We start from the raw sequence: 25,557 nt of genomic DNA on the forward strand, positions 1-25,557 counted from the left end.
ACACAGCGAAAGCAGTCCTTAGAGGAAAGTTCATAGCAATACAGGCCTACCTAAAAAGGATAGAAGAATCTCTAATAAAAAAATCTAATCCTACAGCTACAATAACTAGAAAAACAACAACAAATGAAGCCCAGAGTGAGTAGAAGAAAGGAAATTATCAAGATCAGAGCAGAATTAAATTACATAGAGACTAAACAAATAATTCAAAACATCAATAAACCAGGAGCTGGTTCTTTGAAAAGATAAACAAAATTGGCAAGCCTTTAACCAGGCTCATCAAGAAAAAAGAGAGAGGACCCAAATATATAAATTCAGAAATAAAAGAGGAGAAATCACAACTGATACCACAGAAATGCAAAGGATTTTAAGAAATTATTACCAACAACTGTATCACAAGAAACTTAAAAACCTAGATGAAATGGAGAAGTTTCTGAAAACATATAATCATCCAAAACTGAATCAAGAAGAAGCAGAAAGCCTGAACAGACCAATAACAATGAGTGAGGTTGAAGCAGTAATCAAAAAAGTCCTGGCATACAAAAGTCCTAGACCAGATGGGTTGATGAGAGAATTTTACAAAACATTTAGGAAAGAACTAACTCTTATCCTTCTCAAACTATTCAAAAAAATCCAAGAAGAAGGAAGACTCCCAAACTCTTTCTATGAAGCCACTATTACTTTAAATCCAAAACCAGGTAAAGACACAACAAAGAAAGAAAACTACAGACCAATATCACTGATGAACATGGATGCTAAAATGCTCAACAAAATATTGGCAGAAAGATTCCAGAAACACATTAGAAAGATCATACACCATGATCAAGTGGGATTCATCCCAGGGATGCAAGGATGGTTTAATATTCACAAATCAACAAATGTAATACACCACATAAACAGAATGAAAGACAAAAACCACATGATCATATCAGAAGATGCAGAAAAAGCATCTGAAAAAGTACAACACCCATTTATGATGAAAACTCTCAACAAAATGGGAATAGAGGGAGCATACCTCAACATAATAAAGGCCATATATGAGAAACCTGAAGTTAAAATCATACTCAATGGACAAAAGCTGAAAGTATTTCCATTGAGATCAAGAATAAGACAAGAATGTCCACTCTCTCCACTCCTTTTCACATAGTCTTGGAAGTTCTAACAACAGCAATCAGACAATTAAGAGAAAGAAAGGCATCCAAATTGTAAAAGAGGAAGTAAAACTGTCATTATTTGCAGACGACATGATAGTGTACATCGAAAACCCTATAGACTCCATGAAAAAACTACTCAACCTAAAAACTGAATACTGAAAAAGCGGGGTATGAAGTCAATATTCAGAAATTGAAGGCATCTGTACACCAACAATAAAATTTCAGAGATAGAAACTAAAAAAAAATCCCAATTACCATAGCAACAAAAAAAATAAAGTACCTAGGAATAAACTTAACCAAAGAGATAAAAGACCTGTACTCTGAAGACTACATAACACTGAAGAAAGAAATTAAGGAAGATACAAATAAATAAGGAAGATACAAGAAAGCAAATACCATGTTCATGGATGGGAAGAATCAACATCATTAAAATGTCCATACTACCCAAAGCAATTTATAGATTCAATGCAATCCATATTAAAGTATCAATGACATATTCACAGACCAAAAACAAATACTTCAAAAATTTATATGGAACCAAAAAAAGACCCCAAATAGCCACAGCAATCTTGAAGAAGAAAAACATAGTAGAAAGAATCACAATACCTGATATCAAACTATAGTACAAGGCCACGGTAATCAAAACAGTCTGGTACTGGCATAAGAACAGACATATAGATCAATGAAACAGAACAGAGAGCCCAAAAATAAACCCAGATCTCTATGGTCAACTAATATTTGACAAAGGGGGAAGGAACATAAAATGGAGTGAAAAGAGCCTCTTCAACAAATGGTGTTGGGAGAACTGAACAGGGACATGCAAAAAAATGAAACTAGACAACCAAGTTACACCATACAACAGAATAAACTCATGATGTATCAAAGACTTAAATGTAACCTGTGGCACCATAAAAGTCCTAGAGGAAAACATAGGCAGGAAAATTTCAGATATCCTACATAGCAATATTTTCACTGATACATCACCTAAGGCAAGGGAAATAAAGGAAATAATAAACAAATGGGACTACATCAAACTAAAGAGTTTCTGCTAAGCAAAAAAAAAAAAAAAAAAAAAAAAAAAAATCAGCAAGGTGAAAAGGGAAACAACCATATGGGAAAATGTATTTGTCAATGATACCTCAGACAAGGGATTGATCTCCAAAATATATAAAGAACTTATACAAATAAGCACCAAGATAACAGACAACCTAATTGAAAAATGGGCAAAGGATCTGAACAAACACGTCTTCAGAGAGGACATACAGAGAGGGTCCATAGACACATGAAAAAATGCTCAACATCACTAGCCATCGGAGAGATGCAAATAAAAACCACAATGAGATACTGCCTCACAAAAGTCAGAATGGCCATCATCAACAAATCAACAAAAACTTTGTGCTGGTGAGGACAATTTGTGTGGTGCACTGCTGGTGGGAATGCAGACTGGTGTAGCCACTAGAATGGAATTTCCGTAAAAAACTAAAAATGGAATTGCCTTTTGAACATGCATTTCCAGTGCTAGGATTATATCCGAAGAATCCAGAAACACCAATTCAGAATAACTTATGCACTCCTATGTTCATAGCAGCACCATTTACTATAACCAAGTGCTGCAAACAACTTCAGTGCCCATCTGTAGATGAGTGGATCAAAATACTGGTACATTTACACGATAGAGTACTATGTAACAGAAAGTAAGAAGGAATTTCTACCATTTGCAACGACGTGGATGGAACAAGAGAGAATTATGCTTAGCAAAATAAGCCAGGCAATGAAAGAAAAATACCATATGCTATCACCTGTTATAGGAGACTAATGAACAACACAAACAAATGAGCTAAATTAAACAAGAGGGCATAAGCCTATGATCTCATTATCTGAGTATTGTCTGTACCTGTCGGCCTCACTTAATCCTGTCCACATCGCTGCCTCCTGAGACTCAATGGTTTGGCTGAACTAAGTAGCTGGAATACAACAAGGATGCCAGCCTGTTAATCTAAGCATGCCATGGTCTGGGGACAGCCAACTGACCTGAAGTCTGCAAGATCCTTCCCCATATGGGAAGGCCACCCTCCCCTCCACATTCCCGCTCTTATTAGGGATTTCTGGACCCAAGGGCAGGTAGGACAACAACCATGTCCAGCTTGAAGCAGCTAGAGGAGCACAAGACCTTTGACTATTGTCTTTTATAAGATTATAAAGGGTCTGAAGTCTGAGAGGGGGTAATTGTTATTTTTTATTGTTATAAAAAATTAATTAATTTTTTTAAAAAGAAGAATATGGGAAAAGTGAAGCCAAAGAACATATGCACAACCCATGGACATGAACTAAGGGGGGTGGGATTGCTGGGGTGAAGGGGGGTACTGGACATAGGGGAGCAAAGGGGGAAAAATTGGAACTATTATAAAAACATAATCAATAAAATATACTTAAAATTATGATAGTAATTTTTTAAAAATTGAATTACAGATTTTAAAAAATGTTTTAAGTATAAGCATTCTATATTTTGCTTAGAATATATTTAGACTAATAAAATTATGCTGTCTGATGTTTAAAAAAAAAAAGTCATACAAGTCCAGGAAGCTCAGAGTTCCAAACAAGCTGGACCCAAAGAGCCCTACACAGAGACATATCATATTTAAAATGGCAAGGCTTAAGGACAATGAGTGAATTCTAAAAGCTGCCAGAGAAAAGAAGCATCAATTAGACTGGCATCTGATTACTCAAAAGAAACATTTCAGGCCAGAAGGGAGTGGTGTGAAATATTCAAGGTGATGAAAAGCAAAAACCTACAACCAAGCCTACTTTACCCAGCAAGGCTATCATTTAAAATCTAAGGAGAAATAAGGAGCTTCATGAACAAGAAAAAGCTAAAGGAGTTTATTAACACCAAACTAGTACTGCAACAAATGTTAAAGGGCTTGCTTTAGGGGGAAAAAAAAGGGAAAAAAAGGAGGAAAACAGTCTAACAATAAAATGGCACTACAAATGTACTTATCAATATCTACCATAAATGGAAATGTCTTAAATGCTCCAACCAAAAGACAGATGGTAGCTGAATGGATAAGAAAACAAGACCCATATATATGCTGCCACCAAGAGACCCATCTCAAATTGAAACATACACACAGACTAAAAGTAAAGGGTTGGAAAAAACATATTTCATACAAATGGAAAAGAAAAAAAAATCTATTATAGCAGTACTTATATCTGACAAAATAGACCTTAAAATGAAGGCTATAGTATGAGACAAAGAAGGGCACTACATAATGATAAAGGGAACAATCCAGCAAGAGGATATAACTCTAGTAAACTTTTATGCAACCAACATAGGAGCACCTAAATATGTGAAGCAAATCTTGTTGGACATAAAGGGAGAGATTAACAAAAATACAGTTATAGTTTGGGATTTTGACACCCCATTGACTTCAATGGATAGATGACCCAGGCAGAAAATCAACAAGGAGACAGTGGCCTTAAAAGATACACTAGATCAAATGGATTTAATTGGTATCTCCAGAACATTTCATCCCAAAGCAGCAGAATATACATACTTTTCAAGTTCACATGGATGTTTTCTAGGATAGACCACGTGTTAGGACACAAAACAAATCTCAATAAATTTAAGAAGACTGGAGACTTCTGGCCAAGAATGAGGCCTAGTCAGACACTCTGTATCTCCCTTCACAACTAAGAAGGAATACAACTACCTGAAAACTAGAGACAACCAGAAGTTCCAGAAAATCAAGCTGCACAGAATTCCAACAAGGATATATAGAAGATACATTCATCCAGACAGGTGGGAGGGGTGGAGCCAGGATGAATATGACACGGTGTGGTGACAGCCCCAGCAGCGGCAGCAGCAGGCCAACAGAAAGCACAGTCACATGTTTGAAAAAGTAGGGAGGAACAACTGGGGAGTTCTCCCAGCCCCACACCAGACCACACAGCTCACGGTTCAAGCATCAGGAAAAATAAAGCCTCATTGCTTCTGACTATGAAAACCAGTGGGGGCTGGGGTGGAGGAAGAAACTGCTGGTCTCTCAGCAGAGTCCATTAGTTTAGAGGGCCTCCATTGTCTAGAATGTCCGAAGACCCACCCACTCTGGGAATGATGGCCAGGGCAAATGCTAAAAGGGTGCCAGTCCCATATGGGAAGAGGGAGAAGTGCCTGGAAAAGGGGTGCTAAGCAGGCAGCATTGTTCCCTCTCAGACTCCTTGCCCACATACAGCATCACAACATGTTGAAACAGGTTGTCCTGTACTGATGAATACCTAAGGCTCTGCCCCTTACAATGTAACAAGTGCGACAGCTCTACCTAAGACAGAGGCAAACAAACACAGAAGCCTGTCAAAATGAGGAGACAGAGAAGTATGGCCCAAAAGGGGGAACATATCAAGGTTCCAGTGGGAGAACTAAGTAACGAGGAGATAGCCAACCTAACAGATGAGGAGACAGTCAACCTAACAAATATAGAGTTCAAAACACTGGTGATAAGGATGCTCACAGGCTTGACAGATATACTTAAGTATGGCAGATGCATAAGGGAAGAAGTGAAGGCTATACTAAACTAAACAAAGGAAAATCCACACAAAACCAGTGTGAAGGGAAGAAAATGAGGGGTCAAATCAATGATTTGGAACATAAGGATGAAATAAACAGTCAACCGGTACTGAATGAGGAAACAAGAGTTGATAAAAATGAGGAGAGGCTTAGGAACCTCTGGGACAACTTTAAACGTGCCAACATCTGGATCATAGAGGTGCCAGGAGGAGAAAAGGATGAGCAAGAAATTGAAACTTTATATGAAAAAGTAATGAAGGAAAACTTCCCAAATTTGGTGAAGGAAATATATATACAAGTCCAGGAAGCACAGAGAGTTCCAAACAAGCTAGACCCAAAGAGGACCACACCAAGACACACCATAATTATAATGCCAAATGTTCAAGTTAAAGAGAGAATCTTAAAAGCAGCAAGAGAAAAGCAGAGTTATCTACAAAGGGGTGCCTATAAGACTATCAGTAGATTTTTCAAAAGAAACCTGGACAAAATGAATAAATTCCTAGAAACATAGATTTCCAAAATAAATGAGGATGAATCAGAGAATCTGAATAGACAGATCACATCTAATGAAATTGAAGCAGTAATAAAAAATGTCCCACAAACAAAAGCCCTGGACCAGAAGTCTTCACAGGTAAATTTTACCACATATTCTGAGAAGAACTAATGGCTCAGTAAGGCTCCCAAACTCATTTTATGAGGCCAGCATTATACTAATTCCAAAACTAGATAATGATACTACAAAGAAAGAAAATCATCGGCCAATGTGCCTGTTGAACATAGATGCTAAAATTCTCAACAAAATATTAGCAACCTGAATACAGCAATGCATCAAAAAGATCATGCACCATGATCAAGTGGGATTTATTCTGTGAATGCAAGGTTGTTACAACATTCTTGAATCAATAAATGTGATTCACCACATAAACAAAATGAAGGATAAAAACCACATGATCATATCAATAGGTGCATAAAAAGCATTTGATAAAATTCAGCACCTATTTATGATCAATCCTCTCAGCAAAGTGGGAATAGAGGGAACATGCCTAAACATAATAAAGGCCATGTATGACAAGCCCACTGCCAGCATCATACTTAATGGGCAAAAACTACAAGCATTCCCCTAAAAATTGGGAATAAGACAGGGATGTCCGCTTTCACCTCTCTTATTTAACATAGTACTGATACATTAAACTTTTAAAAGAAATATTTCTAGAGCCACCATCATCATAATCATACACATTTATATGACTTTAATGTTTTAGAACAAGATAAAAATTCAGATTGTCTTACCCAAGAATATTAGCTGGTTAAGAGGAAAGCTCCTCATTGATCATTGGCTCAGGTCTTTTTCAAATGAACCAAATTGCCTCTTACTTAATTTTTGAAATGATTAAATATTACAAAACAATAAATTAGGGGGTGCTTTACTGAAGAATTGAGACTTTTTATTATCTCTGAATGTATTTCTAGTAGCCATTCTATTTTTACTTACATATAGGAATGTTCCTATTTTATTAATAGAATAGATTTTATCAGTGAATTCTATCCTACGAGATTAATAGAATAAAACAATCCATATCTAACAGGTTAATAAAAGTTATAAATAAATGTATATGATGTATCATTTTTTAATTTTTGAAAAATATTTCTCCCTGACTAAATAGAAATGAGTTAGTCAAATGGATATGCATTTCCTTGCCTTAGCAGAGTATATATTGCAAAACTTTGAATCTATACTGAATGATGTGACTTGAAAATGAGACCACTTTCAGTCCTGGTGTACTTCATTTTTTGATATATATTAGCTTTAGATTGAACTGCAAAACTGTGTTCCCAGCCTAGAAATTGGTAAGTTTGAATAAGAGTTGAACTAGGCTTTGATGAAAGCATTTTCAATTTTCGGTTTATAACTAATAGCATCAAATTCTCCAAGTTTTTACTTTTAAAAATAAAGTTTATTAAGGAAATCTAAGTCAAGATAAAGTCTATATGTAATAAGAAGTAAAGAAACTCTTGGACAAATTAATATATTGCATTGTAATTCTATTGTCTATTTTTAAAAAACTCTCTCCACAATTGGATCTTTGAATGCAATAATAAAACTGATAAGCCCCTAGAAAGATTAAGGGACTAGAGAAAGAAAATTAAAATTAACATGATCAGGAATTACTAATTCTATAAACAATAAAAGTAATAAGGAAATATAATCAACTACTTTTTACCAATAAATTTTATAACCATCATGAAAGAACAAATCCTTGAAAAACACAATTTACCAAAAAGCCTTATATTTTTATTTTTTATATAAATATGTCATTTAAACTTATTTTATTTTATTTTATTTTTTTCCGTTACCATTTAACTACTTTATACCACCTCCCTGCAATCACTACACTGTTGTCCATGTCCATGAATCCTTTATCCTTTTTTCTCAATCCCTCCATCCACTAACCTCTCCCCCAATAGCTGTTATCCTGCTCTCTAACTGTAAATCTGTCTCTATTTTGCTTGTTAGTTCAGTTTGTTCATTAGATTTCACATATAAGTGAAATCATATGGTATTTATCTTTCTCTCACTGGCTTATTTCAATTAGAAAAAGGTTCTCCAAGTCCATCCATGCTATCACAGAGGGTAAAATCTTTTTATTTTTTATGGCTAAGGAGTATTCTATTGTGTAATTATACCATGGTTGTTTTATCCACTCATCTGCTGATGGACACTTGGGCTGCTTCCATATCTTGGCAATTGCAGATAACATTGCAATGAATGTAGGTGTGCTTAGGCAATAAAATCTCAGACATAGCTTGTAGCAACATTTTATCAGATATATCTCTCCAGGCAAGGGGAACAAAAGAAAAAATAAACAAATGGGACTACATCAAACTAAACAGTTTTGGCACAGCAAAGGAGAACATCAACAAAATAAAAAGGTAATGCATGGAACAGGAGAACATATTTGCCAGTACATCTAATAAGGGGTTAATATCCAAAATTTATAAAGAACTTACAAAAGTCAACACCAAAACAAACAATAAAACAACCCAATTAAAATATAGGCAGAAGACCTAAATAGACACTTCTCCTAAAAGGACATACAGATAGCCAATAGACATATGAAAATATGCTCACTAATCATCAGAGAAATGCAAATTAAAACCACAATGAGATATCACCTCACATCTATCAGAATGGCTGTCATCAATAAATCAACAAACAACAAGTGTGGGCAAGGATGTGGAGAAAGGGGCACCCTTTTGCACTCTTGGTGGGAGTGCAGACTATTGCAGCCACTGTGGATAACATTATGAATATACCACAAAAAATTAAAAATGCATCTGCCTTTTGACCCAGTGATCCCACATCTGGGGATATATATGAAGGAACCCAAAGCCTTGCATTTTTATAGCTTTGGTTCTCAAAGTGTGATTCCTGGACCAGGAGCCTCAGCACCACCTAAGAACATGTTAAAAATGTAAAATCTCTTGCTCCTCCCCAAATCTGCTAAATCAGAAGCCATAGAGTGGGACATCCCAATCTGTGTTCTAACAGATTTTTATGTGTGATAAAGTTATTTGTGACAATATGGATAAAACTAGAGGATATTATGCCAAGTGAAATAAGATGGTAACAGGAGGACAAATACTGTATGAGTCCACTCACATAGGTTATCTATGATAGTCTAATTCATAGAAGCAGAAAATATAATGGCAGTAATCAAGGCTGAGGACAATGGGAAGTTGTTGCTCCATAGGTATAAAGTTTCAGTTACTTAAGATAAACAAGTCTTAGAAATCCATATTACAACATAGCATCTAAAAAATATTGTGTCCCTCAAAATATAACAAAGAAGATAAATGTCAAGTTAAGTGTTCTTACCATTAATCCAAAAAAACACAGAATACAAGAAAATATTTGGAGATGATGAATATGTTTAGTACCTTGTGACAATAATATCAAATGTGTTTTCATATATTCAAACTCTTCAGAATGTAACATTAAATGTGTTCAATTTTTGTATATCAATAATACTTCAAATTTTTTCTAAGTTGGAAAACCACTGCATTAAAAAATATATTTTCAAAATCTTCCAACAAAATCAAGGCCTACATGTTTCATTGGTGAACTCTATCAAACATTTAAGAAAGAAAAATATACCAACTTCACACCAACTCTTTAGATAATAGAGAAACAGAAAACCTTCCAAATTTCCTTAGTTGAGGCCATCCTACTGTACCACTAAAACCTAACAAAGTAATGAAAGGTAAAAATGTACAGGATAAAATCCCTTAAAAGTATGAGTATAATTGCAAAAATCATTTTCAAAATATTAGCAAATCAAGTTTTAAAATGTGTGGTAATTTCTTATTGCTGCTGTAATAAATTACAAAAAACTCAGTACCTTATAACACACATTTTTTATTTTTTTATTTTTTTCAATTACAGTTTATATTCAATATTATCAATATTATTTTGTATTAGTTTCAGGTTTACAGCATAGTGGTTAGACAATTATATACTTTACAAAGTGTTCCCCCAGATATTTCCAGTACCCACTTGGCACCATAAGTAATCACAAGATTATAGACTATATTCCCTATGCCATACTTTATATCCCCATGACTATTCTGTAACTACCCATTTGTATGTACTTCAAAATCCATTCTCCTTTTTCACCCATTCCTCTAACCCTCCTTCCCTGTGGCAACCATCAGTCTATTTACTGCTTCTAAACCACACAAATTTATTGTCTTACAGTTCTGGATGTCAGAAGTCTGAAATGGATTTTCAGCAGGACTGCATTCCTTTCAGAGGCTCTAAGGTAGAACCCATTCCATGGTCATTTCCTGCTATTATACTAGGGGCTGCCTGTATTCCTTGAATTATGGCTCCACATTACTCAGACCTCTGCTTCTTTGACCATATCCCCTTCTCTGACTCTAATCCTTTTATCTCCCTCTTATAAGGATCCTTGTGATTATATTGGACCCACTAAAATAATTTTCCCATCTCAAATTCCTTTAATCACATCTGTAAAGCCTCTTTGGCCATATAGGATATCATATTCACAGATTTTAGGGATTAGGAGGTGGACATGTTTGAGATATTATTCTAGCTAGATAATAGGTAAAAAGATTACAAATCACAATCAAGTTTGGTTTATTTCAGTATTAAATAACAATTCAACATATGAGAATCAATGTAGTTGATCTGATTGGCATAATGAAGGAAAAAAATATATATGGCCAACTCATAGTATAACCAAATAGAACTTGATAAAAGTCCAAATAGTTACATGAGTTAAAAAATTTCCCCAAGGAGCTGAGGTGGGAGGTGTGGCCTCCTCCACTCCTGAGGCAGCAGGTAGCTGTTAATGGCAGCCCTACAGCAACAGCTCTCCTCTTCTCCCCGCCCTGGCATCCCCACGAGACCGCAGGCTGCCAAGAGCCAGAACCAGAGCAATGCTCAGCTCCACCACTGCTTTTGCTGTGGCATTGCAGTTGCCCTAGAGCACTCCAGCAGGTGTGACCATGGCAGCAGCCTGAGCTTGGAGCTACTGCTGAAGCTCCAAGAGAAAGAGGTAACATTGAAGCCTGAAGCATGAGCCTATCTAAGCAGCCTGCAAGTACAGGCCACAGTGGCAGTTTGTCACAAGGCTTTGGCTAATCAAGTGTGTATCAGCTGCTATTGTCATTTCTTAAAAATTCTTTGCATGGGGCATACTGACAATTCCAGTGTTAACTGATAAGTGAGAATCAGATACACTCTGGGATGATGCAAATGAGGGAACAGATTTTCACCTGACATAGCCATCTCAAAAATCAGAAAGAAGCGGGTGATAAACATGCAGGAAAGTGCTCACAGGTACCCTTTGTCCACATTTCAATTTCTTCAGTCCCTTCTCCCAGAACAACTGTTAGTGTAGGAAGCTAGAAATGAATAAAGGAAAGGAACAAAGGGAATCAGATATAAAGCCTAATAAACGAGGAAGCTACAGCTTTTGCACTTCCCAGGGGATGGCTGCATCCTCTGCCCTCAGGACCTAACCTAGGAAGCAGGCAGGCAGGATGTTACCAGTCATTAGCCAGGATTACTGAGGGAAAGATAAAACAGCAAGAGAAATTCCTCTGCTGGGCCCATGACCAATAGAAGCCCACTTGGCGCAGGGGAGGTCCCTCATCTTTGAGACACGTGGGAGGAGCCTAGTCTGGTAAAGGGTCAAAATGGTAAGGGACACAGACGCTGGAAGATCTAGAAAATGGATTGGTTAGAGGAAGGATCCAGTGCCATCCAGGAAGGACTGGGAAATTGATTGGTTATTTTGAATGAGGCATGGTCCTTCCCCCATTCGAGGCAATATAATCCAAGTTTAACAGAACTCTCACTCTTTCTCTCTGTCTCTTTCTCTCTCTTTGTCTCTTTCTCTCTCTGTCTCTGTCTTTTTCTCTGGGTAACATGCACTCACCCAATTGACTTGTGCATTCTTCCTCCATAGCAGCCATGCAGCCCTAGCAGCTGTGCAGGGTGCAAGCGCAAGCCTGGGTACAGCAACGCAGTGACTGCTGCAGCACAGCTGGGAACAGAGATTAAACTAGCCAGACAGGAACAAAGACCGAACTGAACTAAACTAAGCTTTAATATGGACTGAACCAATGGCACAGAATTTCTGGATCTTGGCCTTTGTTCTGGGCTTGATGAAGATAGGGTTGGACTTTTTCCTTAGTGGGACCGACAGAGATGAGATATTGGGAACCTGAGGGCAGCTTTCCGTTTTTATCCCAATAAATCTTACCGCAACTCCTCAACTACCTATTGCTTGGGTTCCTGAAAATACTTTTCTCACAACTCAGTGAAAGAACTCCATTTCCACTGACAACACACAACCAGCAAAGGGCTTTTGGCTTTGCCCAGCTGCTGAAGCCACTGTTTCAGACACCACAGAGAGTTAAGTGGTGTTGGGGGCAGTAAAAGTGAGGGACTCTTTGCAAAGCACTCATGGTCCACAATGGCAATGTCACTGACAAAACAGAAACAACAGCCTGAGGGACAGTCCCATTCAGACATCAGCCACACACTTGCACAGTAGAAACACATATGTTTGCACACATAATACATGTGCATATATGTGGACATGTCTGAACTCTCCCTGGAGACCCTGTCAGCAGGTTGACCAGAGAAAGCATATATGTCAGGGGCCATGTTTTCCTTGAGCAGAGTCTTCTCTGGCTAACAAATGAGTCCAGTTTTTAGGCAATTCAAGAATACACTGGTTTTTCAGGAATAAGAACTGGGGGCGATTTGCATGGAAGGCCAGATTTCCCAGGGATGCCCGTCAGGATAAGCAGGGAAAAGAAAGACGGCACAGCCTGGTGGACATCATGCCTCATGTTAGTGCTACATTTTTTTCTGACCAAGAGACACTCTCTGGATTATCAGCTCCTTTCCAAAAGGGACCCCAGTGTGTTCCAGTAGCATGGTGCTTTCCTCCACACTGACACCCCAGAAACAGTTCCCAGGACCACCCTGAAATTTAACCCTGACACCACATGCTCACTCAGAGCTGGTCCAGCAAGGAAGCAAGTAGAAAGAGGAGTGGCCAGTTCCCGCTTCTGGACACTAGAAATGGTTATCAGGTCAGCACCAGCCAGAGGCTGGTTTCCAACAGAGTAAAAAGACCTAATCAAAGTGCTTTCCCTGGGACTGAGGGAGAAAATTTCTGCATGACCACAGGAGGGAGGGAGGAGGTGAAAGGAGATAAATGAGGACTGATGCAGAGCAGTGTTCCCTGGGAGCTCGGTGGCTTTCCTGTTGTCAACATTAGGGCTCCTCCAGAGAGAATCCTTTTCTATCTTCATTGAAATGTTTTATGAACCTGTGTGTTGGCCTCTCTGAAGCTGCTGTTGCAGCCCACTCTGCAGATATAAATGTCTGAGTGTTTTATTTTATTTTCATTTTTAAATATATTTTATAATTTTTATTAAATTTATTAGGCTGATATTGGTTAATAACATTATATGTTTCAAGTGTACAATTCTATAATCGTCGTCGGCAGCCGTCCGTCTCGAGAGACGATGGTGTAGCTTCTCAAGAGTCTATCTGCACCGCCGAGAATGGCTGTGCAGTCCGACTCGGGAGTGACACGGTATCTGTCTCCTCCCGTGTTGAATCGACATCTTGTGATGACGCTGGAGTGTCCTCTCCAGTGAAGCTGAAGCTACAGAGCCTGGGCAGGGTGATATGGAGGGTCTGCCGTTGCCCATGCAGCAGACCCCACCTCTCTTCGCAGCTGAAGGGTCCAAGGGAAAGACGAGTCAATACAGCTTGGCTTCAGGTGCGCCGCAGGAGTTGCCGGTGTTGACTACAACGTCAAACCGCCTTAGGGACTCCGGCTCCGGATTTTCTGTCGGGGTTTACTCCCTTAGCCTTTCTCCTGAAGAGGTATGCCGCAAGGCAGCGGAGGTTTTTTGGAGTCAGAGTTTTCCTTCTCTGATGTGCCCTGACTGAAAGATCGAACCAGCGACACTTAGCTCGCAGGCCGACGCTCAATCCACTGAGCCAAACCAGCCAGGGAAACAATTCTATAATACATCACCTATATATTGTATTGTGTGCTTGCTGCCTGAGGTCTTGTCTCCCTTCATCACCATATATCCAACCCTTTACCTTCTTTATTCTCCCCCCATCCATTCCCTCTGCTAATCACCATGATGTCTGTGTTTATGAGTTTGTTGCTTTCTATTTTTATTTCCCACATACGAATGAAATCAAAGAGTTCTTGTCCTTTTCTATCTAACTTATTTTGCTCAGCATGATACTCTCCAGACCCGTCCATGTGGATGCAAATGGCAATATTTCATCTTTTCTTATGGCTGATTAGTATTTCATGGTATATATGTACCATATCTTACTCTTTGCATCATTATTCAAGGTACCAAGACATAGAAACAGCCTAAGTTACCTTTGATAGATGATTTTCTGAGTATCTGAATGCACACTTCTCCCTCAGAAAGGCAACAAGAAAGAGCAATGGGAGTCTATTATGTAGATCTGTATTTCCACATACTATTTGCTGCCAGCTTCTTAATACAGATAAGGGGATTCAACTGTGTCACAGGAAAAAGTTCCGGTCATATTGAATTTTTATTTCTCATGTGTTGACTCAGGCATTTTATTCCTGTAATGAAATGTTGGAGGGGCCCTGCCTGTTATTGGTACCAGATAAATGGTGCACAAATTTTATTTGAGCCATTGAAATTAAAATAGAGAGAGAGCAAAGAAGCAAAGATAGGTATGTATACCCTCTCTCCAGGCTTCCTTTTTCCTGCCCTATCATTGTGGTCTTTCTAATTTGAAATAAAGCATTTAGTTGGGAGTCCATTGACTCCTCCAATCAGCACAAAGGCCAGACTAGAAATGGAGAGATTTGGTTTGTCCCCAAGGTGCTGAGGCTGGAAGTGGCCTGTTGAGCTGAATCTCTTTCAATCCCTCTGAACAATTTGGATACAGAGCCCTGGTCTCCAGGATAAGAACCTCCTGGCCAGTGAGAATCAGAGTCTGGTGGTCATCTGTGAATCTTCATACTCTTCACACTGACCAGAGCACAGTGGCATGACATTTTCCTTCCTCTGGATGGGCTTCCCCGGGATAAGCATCCTGCAGCTCCCTGAGGTCCTATGGCATGTCTCAGGGTCCTATACACAGTAGGCCCACACACAATGTGCTGGTCTCCAGGAGTGGAGATGAAGGAAGAGATGGAGCCCCAAACTTTTCATGAACTAGAGGCCTCTGATAAGAAAGAGTTGACAGTTATCAACAGCTATTTACACACTGAAGACTGATGTAAGGATGGAAAAGGCCCAGTGTGACTGAAGGTCCAGGAAGGTGGCAAAAGAGTCAATGACCTTTGAGCAAAGCAAGCACCTGGCTCCACATAAAGTGGCTGAAACAGGCCTTAGCGCCTGAGTCTTTCTGTTTGAAAATAAAATCTCAGGCTAAGGAAAAAAGAGGAGAGAAAAAGAATTCCTCAATCTAATAAAGAGCATATGTGAAAAACCTACACCTACTATCATAATAAATTCTTTCCTCCTAAATTGATAACAGAGCAAGGGTGAACGTACTCAAAGACCACAATTCAACACTGCACTGGATGTTCAACCCAGTGCAACAAGAAGAAATAAAACCCATAAATATTGGAAAAAAACGTGTATTTTCAGATGACATGATTGTTTATATATTAAGTCCTAAGTAATCAGCAAAGCAATAATCAGAACTGCTAACTCAATTTAGCAAAATCAAAGAAAAGGCATTCAGTATATAAAACTAATTGTATTTCTATATGCTGGTAGCAGACAATAGGAATAAAATTTCCGATATAATCAACTTAAAAAAATAAAAAAATATAAAATTCTTGAGTAATTTATCAAATATGTTTAAGACCTGAACAGTAAATAATGAAGAACATTTCTGAATGTAATTAAGATTTAAACAAATAGTCTTTGATTCTCTTGTGTTAGAAGACTTAAGATGTCAATTCTCCACAAATAGATTAATAGATCAACATAATCTCAGTCAAAATTCCAGCAGATTTTCAGTCAGAGACTCATAAGATGAAGCTAAAAATATTTGGGAATTCCAAGAACCTGGAATTTCCAAATGATTTTGAAAATAGCAGTATCAAAGGTGACCTAATTTCAAGACTCACTAAGAACTTTCAGTAAGTAACACAGTTTGATATTAGCATAAGGATAGATAGAAAGAACAATGAAACAGAATAATAAAAATAGACCCATCCATATACAGTGAACTGATTTTCAACAAAGATATAGGGAAAGAAAATATTTTCAACAAATACTGCTGGGATAATAAGATATCCATATGAAAAAAAAGGGAAAAGGAAGGAAAGGAGGGAGGAAGGAAGGATGGAAGAAAAGAAGGAAGAAAGGGAAGGAGAAAGGAAAGAAGAAAAGGACAGAGAAAGAGGGGAAGAAGAGAACATGATTCCTACTTCACAACTTTGAAAATTTTAATTCTATAAGAATTTTAAAAATAAACAAAAACTAAAAGTATAAAGCTTTTTAAAGAAAATACTGAAGAATAGCTTTTCTACCTTAGGGTAGACAAAGAAACATAAAGCAAGACCATTTTTTAAAAACCTTAATATGTAAAAATTTATTAACCTTTTCTAAAATCAGAAAAACAAAAAACATGCCTAAGAAAATGAATAATTAAAACACACACTTGGAGTAAATATTCTCAGGGGTAGAGAGAATACATAAATAACACCTAAAACAATAATAAGGAGAGAACATAAATTTAACGGACAAAAGACTTGAACAATTTGCAAAAGAAGATACACAAAGGTCAATAAGCCCATAAAACATTCTCAACATCACCAATAATCATGAAAATGCAAATTAAAACCACAGTGTGATACTAGTACACACACAGTAGAAGGGCTAAAGTTAAATAGTCTTACAATGCCAAATGTTGACAGGAATGTGGAGCAAGATACTCATACCTTGTTAGTAGGAGTGTAAAATGGTACAATCTCTTAGAAAAAAATGTATTTTTAGTTTCATATCATCGTCATCGGCAGCCGTCCGTCTCGAGAGATGATGGCGTAGCTTCTTGAGAGTCTATCTGCACCTCCGAGAATGGCTGTGCAGTCCGACTCGGGAGTGACAATCCCTGCCGCACTTGTTACAGGTGAAGGCAGATGGCTGTTGTTGCTGCTGTTGACGCTGCTTCCGCCTCGATCTTTTCTGGACCGCCTCCTCCTTGCGCGCAGCCTCTGCGCGTGACGTACCTTGCCTGACCGCGAGCCTCCAGGCTAGGCGGTCGTCTGCTTGAACTTCCCATGTGTTGAGATTGATGGAGCATTGTGTCATGTCCTTTTTGCAGATGTCTTTGAACCACAGTTTTGGGCGCCCTGTCATCCTCTTGCCTTCTGCTAGCTCGCCGTAGAGGAGGTCTTTGGGGATACGGCCTGCATCCATTCTTTTGACATGGCCGAGCCACCTGAGGCGTCTCTCGCTAAGAACTGCATGCAAACTGCTCATGTTGGCTCGCTTCAGCACCTCGGTGTTGGGGACCTTATCCTGCCAGGCGACATGCAGGACGCGTCGCAGGCACCTCATGTGGAAGCTGTTGAGTTTCCTTTCGTGCCTTGCGTAGGTGGTCCACGTCTCGCTGCCATAGAGGAGAGTGCTGAGTACGCAGGCTTGGTAGATGCGCAGTCTGGTTTTCTCAGTGAGGCTGGAATTGTTCCACACTCGCCGGTTCAGTTTGGCCATAACTGTGGCTGCTCTGGTGATTCTCCGGTTGACCTCCAAGTCGACTGACAGAGAGCTTGAGATGGTGGACCCGAGGTAAGTGAAATCGTTGACAACCTCCAGGGTGTATCCGTCGATGGTGATGCATGGGGGAGTCCCCGTGCCTTGAGCCATAACGTTCGTCTTCGTCAGGCTGATGGCTAGTCCGAACTCCTTGCATGCGTGAGAAAGGCAAGTGACTAGCTGCTGGAGTCCCTCTTCGGAGTGTGATGTCAAGGCTGCGTCGTCGGCAAAGAGCATCTCACGGATGAGCACCTCTTTGACTTTGGTCTTGGCTCGTAGACGGGCCAGGTTGTAGAGCTTGCCATCGGATCTGGTGTGAATGAAGACACCCTCGCTGCAGTCCTTAAAGGCGTATTGGAGGAGCATGGAGAAGAAGATTCCGAACAGCGTAGGCGCGAGGACGCAGCCCTGCTTTACTCCGCTGCTGACTGGGAAGGCCTCAGAGGTTGCGCCGTTGTAGGACACCGTGCTGTGCATGTTGTCGTGAAAGGACATGACCACAGCAAGCAGATGTGGTGGACAGCCAATCTTCCGTAGCAAGCTGAAGAGTCCGCTTCGACTGACCAGATCAAACGCCTTCGTGAGGTCGATAAAGGCGAGGTAGAGTGGTTTATGCTGCTCGTGACACTTCTCCTGCAGCTGGCGTAGGGAGAAGATCATGTCCACTGTTGAGCGGCCAGCTCTGAAGCCACACTGGGACTCTGGGTAGACGCGGGAAGCAAGGGTCTGCAGGCGGGCAAGAGCGACCCGGGCGAATACTTTGCCGACGACGCTGAGGAGAGAGATGCCCCGGTAGTTGTTGCAGTCGCTGCGGTCTCCTTTGTTCTTGTACATGGTGATAATGTTGGCGTCTCTCATATCCTGGGGGATGTAACCCTCCTTCCAGCAGAGACAGAGTAGATGGTGGAGCGGCTGTAGCAGGACTGGTTTCCCGCTCTTCAGGATTTCTGGAGGGATTCCGTCGCTTCCTGGTGCTTTCCCGCAAGCGAGGCGGTCGATGGCTTTGCCGAGCTCTGCCGCAGTAGGTGGGGTGTCTAGCTCCTCCAGGACTGGTAGGTCTGGGATGGCGTTAAGAGCAGTGTCTGTTACGGTGTTCCTCGTTGCGTACAGCTCGAGGTAGTGCTCGGTCCAACGCCGTATTTGCTGTTCCTGGTCAGTGATGACCTCACCTGTCTTGGACTTAAGGGGGGCGATCTTGGAGGGGATTGGGCCTGTTGCCTTCTTGATACCCTCATACATTCCTCGTGCATTGCCTATATCGGCAGCTTCCTGGATGCTTCTGCACAGGTTTAGCCAATAGGTGTTGGCACAGTGGCGGGCGGTCTTCTGGACTTTGTTCCTGGCAGCCCGTAGAGCTTGAAGTGTACTGGGAGTGGGCGTGGCCTTGTAAGCCAGTAGGGCCTTCCTCTTAGCCTCGATCACGGGTTCCATTTCTTCCCAGTGAGCCTCGTACCAGTCAGCGTTCTTCCGCTCTTTCTTCCCATAAGCAATAATGGCGGAGTTGTATATGGCGTCGCGGAGACGTGGCCAATTGGATTCGATAATGTCATCTGCCACCATTCCCTCGCCGAGTGCATCTTCCATCCTGTTGATGAATTGCTGGGTCTTAACTGGGTTGCTGGCACAATTGGTATTGATGCGTGGGCGACCCTTCATCTTGGAGTGGTGCAACCTCTTCGGCGTTATGCGCACCTTGCTTACCACGAGGGCATGGTCCGTGTCGCAGTCTGCACTGTGGTAGCTGCAGGTGAGGAGGGTGCTGCCAATATCCGTTCTTCTGGTGATGACGAGGTCAAGCTGGTGCCAGTGGCGGGAGCGGGGGTGCCTCCATGACACCTGGTGGATCTCTTTGCACTTGAAGAATGTGTTTGTCACGCACAGGCCGTGGTGACACAAAAGCTCAAGCAGTCGCTGACCATTCTCATTGATCTTTCCTCTCCCAAAGTTTCCGAGGCAGGTAGGCCAGGCCATGTGGTCGGCTCCTACTCTTGCATTGAAGTCTCCAAGGAGATAAAGAGCGTTACTTCTGGGGATCTTGGATAACGCTTCGTCCAGTGCATGGTAGAACTGTTCTTTCTCTTCGGTGGTGGTGCAGAGGGTTGGGGCGTACGCGCTAAGAATGCTGACTGGGCCGAAAGTTGTTGACAATCGGAGGGTAAGTAATCTGTCTGTGCCTCCTGTGGGTGGCTCTATGGAGTTAACAAGCGTGTTCTTCACAGCAAACCCAACACCGTGCTGTCTTGGTTGTTCCGGAGACTTCCCTTGCCAGTAGAAGGTGTAGTTGGTTTCTCTGATAGTTCCGTTGTCGGCCAACCGGGTCTCCTGTAGAGCCGCAATGTCGATGTTTAGTCGTGCCAGTTCCCTGTCGATGACGGCGGTTTTCCTGGCACTATTGATCCACGGAAGGTCTGCAGTAAGTCCAGGACACATGGTCCTGATGTTCCAGCTAGCGAGGTGAAGAGCTGGAGGCTTCTTTCTTGTTGTTTGCTTGGAATTGCCTGGTGCAAGTGTTTTGTGGCCCACTTTTCAAGAGACACCTTTCTGATCCCCACGCACCCAGTGGGGCAGGCGAGCCATGGCGAGACGGCACCTAATTGGCTGGGGGCTGCCCAGCTTGAGGCGGGCGGTAGCTGTCCAGTGAGGTGCGATGACCTCTCCCACCATCAGAGGAGACCCCTGGCGCTCGTTTCCTTCGCCAATCGGATGAGCTTATAACCGGTATCTGTCTCCTCCCGTGTTGAGTCGACATCTTGCGTTGACGCTGGAGTGTCCTCTCCAGTGAAGCTACAAAGCCTGGGCAGGGTGATATGGAGGGCCAGCTGTTGCCCATGCAGCAGACCCCCCCTCTCTTCGCAGCTGAAGGATCCAAGGGGAAAGACAGAGTCAATACAGCTTGGCTTCATATACTGTCCATCATATACTACTCTGTCACCTAGAGATTCTAATCCTTAGTTTTTACCCAAGAAAATTTAAAAGGTAAGTCCACAGAGAAGGCTTATTGAAGAATGTTTGTAGTTGTATTTATAGTAACTCCAAATTGCAAAAGCAACCTAAATTTACAGAGGAAGAAATAAACAAATTCTGATATATTTCTAAAAAGATACAATGGATTCAAAGAGAGAGAAACCAATGTTTGCATATCTTGTAGTAGATGCATGAATTTGGGCTAAGTGAAAAAGGTTGGATACAAAAGAGAAGATTCTATAGGATTTCATTTACATGAATTTGTAAAACAGGAAAGACTGATCTATAATTTAAAAAATCAAAAATGTTGTTGCTTCTTAATTGCCTGGGGGTGGCTGGAAAGCTGCACAAGTACGCTACAGGAGTGACAGAACTGTGCATGCATTTGCTAATGTAATGAATTCTATAAATGGGGTTTGTTAATTTTCCTATATATACCTAAAAATAACTATAAATATAGTGAAGTCTAGTCAGTGAGTTTGTTTTTTGCAGTTTTGTGGGTTAGTAATTCTGAAAGTACTTCTTTTGCATTCTAGACTTGAACAAATAGATTTAAAAAATGAAAATAATGTGAGCCAAGTTTCTTATTGCTTGAGAAAAAAGTTACACAACATGAAAATCAGGCACACTAAAATTTACCCCGTGTGGTCAAAATGGAGTAGGAAATAACAGTATGTATAGATATTCATATATATGTACAGATATAAACATATAGATATAGATGATATAGGTATCAATGAAAAGAAAAATTAGATGTATTTGTGCATTATGTACATCTATACTCACACACACATACATCTCTGTCGACTGAGTACTCTTAAATGTAATGGCACCAGTAACAACCAAAGATCTTGATTTATGTAATCAATAGGGCCTAGAAGCAATGATGGGAAAGTGGCCATTTATACAACTAATGTCTAGACATTGGTTTCAAAATATCATTATCCACTAAAAGGATATATGTCTCCTTTGGCAAAACAGCTGATTCCAAGACTAGGATCAAGAAAACAGATGATAAGCCTGGAACATATCATGAGCCTCAAAATGGTGGAAGCCTATCAAAAGGACATAAGAAGCAGCTTGCAGAGGTTTCTAGTTCCCAAATTTGAAACAATTTTGAGCCTCAAAACAAAAAATTACAGCCCTGACTGGTGTGGCTCAGTGGATTGAGTGTCAACCTGTGAACCAAAAGGTCTCCATTGGTTCAATTCCCAGTCAGGACACATGCATGGGTTGCAGGCCAGGTCCCCTTTTGGGAGCGTGAGAGAGACAACCGATTGATATATCTTTTGCACATTGGTGTTTCTCTTCCTCTAGTTCTCCCTCCCTTCCCTTCTGTCTAAAAATAAATAAAATCTTTTTTAAAAATAGTGTTTTTAAAAAGAAACAAATAATTACAGCAATGAATTGTTATTCATAGACTAACATAAGATTCCATGATACTGTGGATCTATCTATCTATCTCTCTGTCATCTCTCTATCTACTTATCTATCAATAAAGAACAGAGAAGGGAATCTCTTCCTTAGAATGGCAACAAATAACTATAGAAAGAATTACAGAGTTAGAAAAATCATTAATAAATAGTATAAACACTGGATAAAAGTTTGGTGAGTAACAAGATATTTATAGACTTTCAAAATATCTACTCACATATTAAATTAAACCACATGATCGAAGTTAACATCACTAATATCAGAACAAACTGATATCCTGTTTGGATACATTGAATAAGGCAGAATATCACTTTTGTGAAAATCTTGTCAAAAATTTATAAACTAAAGCTAATCATACAGAAACTCAGACAAACCCAAATTGAGAAAAATTCTGGCCATATTCTTCAAAATGTGAGTTAAAAAAAACAATGGCTGAGCAATTAGTATATTAAAGGACGTTTAATTGGCATGACAACAAACTGCAATATTTGAGCTTAGGTTAGGTCCTGGACAAGGGGATAAGGAAATTAACATGACAAAAACTTAATATGTAATATGAATTAGATAATACGATATCAGTATAAAAGTTCTTATTTGAAATTTATACTGCAGCTGTGTGAGAAAATATTCTCCTTAGGAAATACATACTGAAGTATTTAGTGGTAAAAGAATACTATATTTCCAATTTATATGCAAATATTTTAGGAAATAAATATAACTATATTAAGAGCTGTACATATTTGTGTTTGTATGTGATGATAGATAATAGATAAATGGAATGAAAAAACAAGTAAAAATAGGGAAAACATAAGCAAATGTTAAAAGGAATAAGAGTATTTAGAATTTTATTGTACTATTCTTGCAATTTCAGACTAGGTTCAAAATTAAGTAAAAAATAACAATTTAAAAGAAAAATTGTTTTCTTTGTGAAAAAGATGTGCCTATGAAAAATGTTAAATGTGATATAGAATATATTTGATAACTAAATAGGTTATTTTAATATATAACTGAAGGAATTTCTGAACTCTGAGACTGAGTACAGTAGCACATTACTTCATGAAAATGCCTAAGGAAATAGATTCTTAAAAAGTAATACAAGATCTGTAAGAATAAATTTAAGATTTAAGTTATATTTTATGTGACAGAGAATTAAATAAATATAACAGGTAATTTCCACTATTTAGTTTTTGATAAATTAAGTATTTATTTTAAAAGCAAAACTTCTAAACAACATATACTATTTTCCTCAACTAAATTTTGCTGTCACCAGTTAGGATTCAATATCTATTATTTTTATTCACAATCATTATAAAGATCAATGAAAATTATTTATCCCGGAAAAGAGTGAATTTTTATCTAAATGGGCAGTATGTGGGTCCATCTCTAAGCAATGTATAATTTAGAGTAGACAATAAAATTGTATTTTGCCTCCATTATACACAGAAGTCTAATTGTCTTTACACATCATTACCCTGCTGGCTAGACCACTAGCCCATGAATTTCAAAGCAATGCAAGAGATTTTACCATACAATTCCTAGCTACAAAATTCTTGCTTTGTGCAATGAAAACCTATAAGGTTCATGAATTTGGAAATGGAAATGTTTCATTAAGTCATCCTGCCCATTATTTTGAAAGATTTTTTTCCTTCATTATATGGTCTCTATTCCCAAATGGTTTACCCAGTCAGATTTAACAACCCCTACCATTACAAATTTCTCTGCTGACATCTGAAGACAATATATTTTTATTTTGTTTATTGATTTTTAGAGAGAAGTGAGAGAGAGAGAGAGAGAGAGAGCCAGAGAGAGAGAAAGAGATTTTTGTTGTTCCACTTATTTATGCATTTATTGATTGATTCTTGTATGTGCCCTGACTGAGGATCAAACCTGCATCCTTGAATATCAGGATAACACTCTAACCAACTGAGCTACATAGCCAGGACCTCTGTAGACCATTCTACAGTGCCCTTTAATTCCTTTATAGCCTACATGTATATTTTCCATAAATAATTTAAAGGATGAAGTACCAAGTTTTCTTGTATCTGTACTTAAACTGAATTTCTCCATTGTGTCTTTAGTGTATTTTTTACTCTTCCTTCTATAAAATCAAAGTTTTGCTTCAAATTTAGACGACAAGCAAAGAAGATATAATTCTATTGGTGAATTTTTTTTAATGCTTTTGATTTGACTGGTCAAGGAATATATACCATAGAAATAATATGGTAGCAAATGCTTCAACCATTAAGAGGAATTTCATTCATTAATATTCAAAAACTAACCCAATAACTGTATTTTCCCTACAGTAAAATTTCACAGCAAAATTAATTTTTATTTACTATGTAATATGCTCAGATAAATAAGCCACAAAATAAAGCTTAATTTTTCTCAAAGGCTTTATTTATATCAGAGTCATGGGACCAATTTTTATTTATTTCAGTTATGTTTTCACATTATTTATAAATTGACGTTCTGGTAACTGTCTTCCATTTTTCTTACTTCAGTTTTGCCTTCAGAAATTGGTTTCATAAATGGTTTTGAGATCAGGTATTACAGTCTCCGCCAAAGAATTCTAAGATAATACAGTAATTGAGTTTCTATATTTCTATATCATTTCTATATTAATGCAATATAAATAGAATATTATGATTGAGCCTAGAAATATTAGTGGTTTTCTGTGAGAACGTAAAGTTAATCAAATTATCTGGCTGTAATTTTAATAACATGAAATATTTATTTTGAAGTGTTTTAATGAAGTAATAAGATAATCTAATTAATTTATATTTATTTAAGAATATTTTGTATTTAATCTACAGTAATCTTCAGTTGCAGCCTCAAAAATTCTATAACCAATGGCCAAAATCAGAATCTTCAATATTTTTTAGGAAAAGCAAAGACACTGAAATAGAATCAGCAAACAATTTGCATAACTTACACTTAAGGAAAGAGATTTATGCTTCATAACAGTCATATAAAATAAGTGCAGTTAATATGTGCATAAACATAAAGAAGGGAACATAGTCATGATGAAATACAGTGTTTTAAGAAGGAAAAAAGTATGAAAAGCATCAAATACAAAGCTATAAATTTATATATAATTGTTAAAATCAAAAT

Source organism: Furipterus horrens, unplaced genomic scaffold, assembly GCF_987537825.1.
Source record: "Furipterus horrens unplaced genomic scaffold, mFurHor1.1.pri manual_scaffold_3, whole genome shotgun sequence".
NCBI lineage: Eukaryota > Metazoa > Chordata > Mammalia > Chiroptera > Furipteridae > Furipterus > Furipterus horrens.